This window comes from Sesamum indicum, linkage group LG5 (assembly GCF_000512975.1).
Source record: "Sesamum indicum cultivar Zhongzhi No. 13 linkage group LG5, S_indicum_v1.0, whole genome shotgun sequence".
Taxonomy (NCBI): domain Eukaryota; kingdom Viridiplantae; phylum Streptophyta; class Magnoliopsida; order Lamiales; family Pedaliaceae; genus Sesamum; species Sesamum indicum.
The window spans coordinates 5040961-5047053 of record NC_026149.1 but is presented as its reverse complement, the minus strand read 5'-3'; positions in this window follow the sequence as shown (position 1 = coordinate 5047053).

Sequence of the window (6093 nt, the reverse complement as noted above, 5' to 3'; positions counted from 1 at the left end):
ACCTGCAAGTGAAGTGTTGTAATTTACAGAAGGCGACAAACGGGTTGAAATTTTTTTTTACAAAAGCGGCCGTACACGAAAACGAGTTGAATCCGAATTTGGGACCCTTAAATATACGGATGTTGGGTGGCATTAGCTGGAGCTTTGATGACTTCAATTCCACTGTTTCTAAGGTACAAACCCTACTACCCTCACTCCAATCTCTGTGACTGAAATGGCTCTAGTACACTCCCCCATTAATGCACCTTCACAATCAATATGCTTGTCTAGCTACCTACATATATATTATTATTCCAGATATTTATATAGAATTTGATTGATGTAACGAATCGAATCGGCCGTACTAGCTAAGCTAGTGTGGAAATGTATTGGGTTCGTAGGTGTTAAGTCTCGAGTTTGAGCTCGAGTTCTTTCTTTCTTTTTTTTCGGCATATGGTATTTGTTTAATTGCGAATGAAAGCGTTTATTTAAGTTTTTGTTTGGATTAATATGCTGGGAGATTGACGTTTTTCGTGTGCATCTCAACATTTTTTATGCTGCTTTCCTCAATTGTCCTCGTATGATGTTGTCCGTCTGTCCATATATGACCACATTGTCATTTCAGAAGTAAAGAGATTGATGGAGGGCAAAAATGCAATTTCACGCGGGCTTCCTGTTGCATCGTTAATTCAGACCACACGTTTGACGGGCTTTACTGAAATTTTCATTATTGTTTTTGTTAATTGTTTTTACATGATCTTCTCTACAAATTTCAATATGACCAAACTGTCGTAACATAAGTAATTAAAGAGATCGAACACATAATTTATGTATCGAATCCGAAGCTTAAACTTTTCTCTTCGAACTCTTCTATTTATTTCCAAAATGAGGGGTCTATATAGGCTTCTATTTGAGCAAATAGATGTCAGATATTGATTAAATTGACGTATTAGTAAGTACATACTTTCTGTTGCACCATTGATTCCCACCACATGCTTGAAGGACTTCACTGCAATTTTGGTGCTGCTTTCTTCGATTGTCCTTTCATACCCTCGTCCCTTGATCTAAAAATGATCAATTGTTGCGTTAAAACTAAAAAATTCAAAGAAGGGGCAAAAATGAAATTTCACACGAGCATAATTATTTATGTGGAACCCCTAAGAACTACATAATATCTAGATTGTTCCTCACTTATAAAGTTTCACTTTGAGCACTCGCTTCTATGTACAAGGTTATGTTATTTTATGACTTGTGTAAGTACTTAGATTCTTAAATTTATTATAAATATGTAAGAAGTCATATGTGTGTGAAAGTTACCTGTATGGGTCAATGCGTGATCGGCGTAGGTTGGCAACTACATTTGAAAGGGTTGCACACACCCCGAGTGCTCGAGACTACATTGTTTTATGTGGTAATTAAAGGAGATCTGAATTCACACCCTTTCTTTTTGTAATTAAAAAAAAAAAATTATATTATTCTTCGATGAAGTTGGGCATAATTACACGTAAATTCTATGTGATTTGAAAAATTAAATTTAGAGCTCTTGAGATTTTTTCTTTTGTTTAACAAATAAGTTCATTTATTAGTCATAATTCATCTAATTTGCTGATGTTAAAAATATAGGAAAAAAAAATTATTTTTACCCCAAATTGACTTATTATTGATTTATTGTAGGTCAAATAAATCTTATGACTTAGGACATATGTCTTCACGCATTAATGGCGTATGAGGAGGTATATCGTCAACGTTATAAGGGTAGTTTAGTCCGAAAAAAATCGTTTAACCTACAATAAGTCAATTGATGATAAATATCAATTTTCATTCAATATTTTTTGTTAATACAAGAAAATTCAGTAAATTTTGATTAACAAAAGGACTTATGTATTAAACGAAAATGCATCTCAGGGATGCTATGTGTAATTTTCTAAACTACATGAAGTCTATGTGCAATTACACAAATCTCAAGAAACGAATGTGTAATTATCCAAAAAAAAGAATTTTAAAGAATTTCATAAAACAATAATACAAATTGGGAATGTCTAAAAATTAAAAAAAAAAAGAAAAACGGAAGTCGAACTATTTCAAAAACCAACTTTAATACTTATAAAATTACTCCAACAAGCTGCAGAAATCGATAGTTAGGGAGCTGCTTATAATTTTTAATCAAACACTGCTTAATTAAATAATTCAAAAAGCAAAAATTATAAACTATAAATACTCTTTTTTAATTATTTTTAAGATAAAGTAATAAAATACTTATTTTAAATGATGAGAAAGGCTAGTTTTAATGATGAGCAGTGGTTGGATGATCATTTCCTAAGCCCTAAATGGGAACCCATCCATTTTTGGTATGTGTTATTTTTGTCCCTCTCCTACGATTCATCGCAGCTAATTTAATTAATACAATTTTACTTTATTTTATTTAAGAACTCCAGGGAGAGAATATGCAGCTTCTTAGAAACAAACCCAATAATTTAAATTAAAATTAATTATTTGACATGCATTGATTAAATCAAAGAAAATATTATCTTGGGATTGGACCATTGATGAAGGTCAGCATTTACTACTCTCTCTCTCTTTTTTTTTTAATATTTAATATATATATATATATATATTTATTTATTTATTATGTGTGTGTGTGTGTGTGTGGATGGGACCATCTGTATTAAAGTCTGATCATGTTTATAGTTCATATGGAACATGATGATAACGCAGTTGAAGCCCTTCTTTCGATGCTCTCTCTCTCTCTCTCTCTGATTGTATTTGAAGATTCTTTCCATTTTGACAATGGTACAATTTAATTGTAATAAATTAATAGCTTCAATCGGGTTGTATTTAATGTTATTATGTTAGCATCTGCAGTTCTCATTCGACAATTTAAATGAAAAATGATGCATACATTATAAAACGTAAGATGGATTATTTTCTCGAGTCTGGTTACAATTTAAAAATTATGACAAATTAATATTATTTAATTATATTATATTGGAATCTACTCTGTATTTTACAAAATTAGAGTTGCAACCTCTGAGGAGTGTTAATCTAATATTTTTTTAGGGGTGTTTGTGTAAGTTTTGTATTTAAATAGGGTGTGTGATTGTGATTACAATTATACCTTCAAAGGGTGTATTTGTAATTTTACGAAGATAGGGATCGTTTGTGTATCTTGACCTAACTTCAAGACGTGTCAATTAATTTATACTATTATTTATATAGTCAAGAAAAAAAAAAAAAAAAACTTGATGCGAAAACTTAGATGTGGAACAAGCTGAGTTGATCAACATTTATCATATTTTGGGATACGTTTTGCAGAAACAACGAATAATAATTTTTATGCAGTCATGATTAATCAGTATTGACTAAAGTTATTTTACTTCTGAACATGTCAGTTGATTATAGTAAAAAAAATTATATTTCTTCTAGTGATGTTGATTACTCGATCAATAAATTCTTTGTAGTTTTTTATTCTTTACATATATGTATATATATATATATATATATATATATATTAATAAATTCAATTTGATTAATTGCAACGACACCTTTACCATAATGGGATTGGATAGGATGAAATGGAATGGGCCATAAGTCGTGTGTTTGAGTAAAAACATGTATGGAGGTGTATAAACGAAAACATCCTCATAATATTTTCTTTTTGGAGAAAGGGATTTTTTTTATAAAAATATATATATAAATATATATGGCTGGCCCATTTTCTTTTCTATGATATGGAAGGAATTAATGTTGATATTTATTAATTGAATATCCAATAATCGATGTTTTAAGAATCGGACAAGTTATTGGACTATTGAGTTATTGGTCTGATCAGTTGAACCGACGTCAAATAAAAAGTTGCTTAATCCGAACACATGTGTATGTATATGTATGTAAATTATGGCTACTTTCTTTAAGGTTTGTCATAATGCGGATATTATTTTTGTTGGTTGAGAAATTATGAATGCCTCCTAAAAAGAAAAATAATTATGTAATTCCTAAATCGTGAGGTGGAAATTACTACTTTATCCTAGTTAAATTATTTTTGTAAAAAATTGTAAATTGAGGTTGGGTAATAAAGTAAATAATCCGTAAGGCATATTAGTCATAAAATAAAAAAATATATCATGTTGTAATTCATATCCCAAAAGGATATTTTGATCAATTCATCATTAAAATTGGATGAAAACCTAATAGAGGCTAACGAAATAGACTCCTTGTTTAAATAAACGCTAAACTCAGAAGGGTGTTTGTAACTTCTTAAATAACAAGAAGATATTTGTAATTATGCTGAATTTCAAGATAAACAATTGTAATTTATCATATTAATTTATACGTATAAATAAAAAGAGTAGAGCAAAATTAATGAGAGTTCTAAATAAATAAAAAATATTTCAATTCGACATAATAAGTACATTCATTTCAAAATAATATATATAAATTAATAGTTTCGATAGGCTGCACTACTAATCTCTTGTTTACTTTTTCAATATAATTCGTGTCATCGAATTTTAATTATTAAGTTATATATCGTAAAAGAATAATTTATAACAAATCAAATTTTATAAGAAATATTTAACTACAGTTAATTATCATACTTAATAATAAATAATCGTAGCAAATAAAATCACAATCACGTAACGGTTGTTGGCCGTAGTTTCTATGAGGGTGAGTAAAATACTTGTCATGGCTAAAGCCATGGAAAATTTTGCGACCATACAAATAATTTTTTCATAGTGAAAAAACTAATTTTTTTCATCGATTTTATTTAACTGTAGTTAATAGTAGATATTTACCTTGATTTTTAACCGTAACTACTAATATTTATAGCTAATAATAATTTTTTTTCTAGTGAAGGATTCATATTTTGAATAAAAACTATTTACTTAAAATTAATTACTCTAAATTTCGAAAATACATAATTAGAAAAAAATAATTAGTTTAATTCAAAATAAGGCTATAAATTAACCCAAACATTAAATTTACTTCAGAAAATGAGTATTTTTTTTTTCTTCCCCAGTTTTTGATGCGAACCGGGTCAACAGGGTTCACCGATTTTTCTTGGCTAGCACCAATGGTTTTGTTCTCAATTTTGTACTAAGAACCAGACCGGTTCATTGAACGGTTTTCGATTACATCGTCTGAATCATCCGGTCCGATCAGATCAGATATAAAAAAACCATCCCAATTGTAGTTCTTCTTTGTTTAAATTTAATAACACAGCATTCGAAAGATCTACGCACCTTTCATTTGTGTGGATTCAGTCCGAACACGAACAAGTGACATCATCAATTCCCCATAATCACCTGATATTTTTTAATCAACAAATCACATTAGATTGTGTTATTCAATAATATATTTAAATAAATACATAATTTCACGTATCAAGTATATTCTTTTATCCATTTAGTACTATCAGTCTATTATCATGCTGATCTTATTGATTTAAGTATCAAACAACTATAATTGAAACATAACCGGTGGCGGCAAATACACAAGAATTAGTTGGTGAACTGAGGCTAATATCAAGAACGTAAAGGTGATTTATTACATGCCAGTCGTAACGAGCAATGTGTACTAATTGGTTGAATATGTATACGTTTTAGGGATAATTGCAATCCCTTTTTCTGAAGTTTTGTATAATTACATGTAAATTCCGGATGGTTTGGAATATTCCAACTAGTATTTTTTAGGTTTGTCTCCGTATAACAAATAGGTCCATTCATCGTGAAAATTCACTGAATTTACTGATATAAATAAAAAAAATTGAATGACAATTGATACTGACCTTCGACTGACTTACAAATAACTTATTGCAGGTCGATACAAAATTTTTTCAGCTAAACTACCCATACAATGGTCAAGATATATCTACTCATATGCATTAACATGTGAAGATGTGTATGAGAATAATTTGATTATAAAAAAATTTATTTGACCTATAATAAATTAATAATAAGTCAATCGTAAGTAAATATAAGTTTTTCTCCATTTTTTTTATTAATTTCAATAAATTCAGTGAATTTTAACTAATGAAATGATTTATTTATTAAACAAAAATTAATTTTAAAGATATTAGATAAAAATTTTAAATTAGAAGTTATTTTTTATAAAATTACG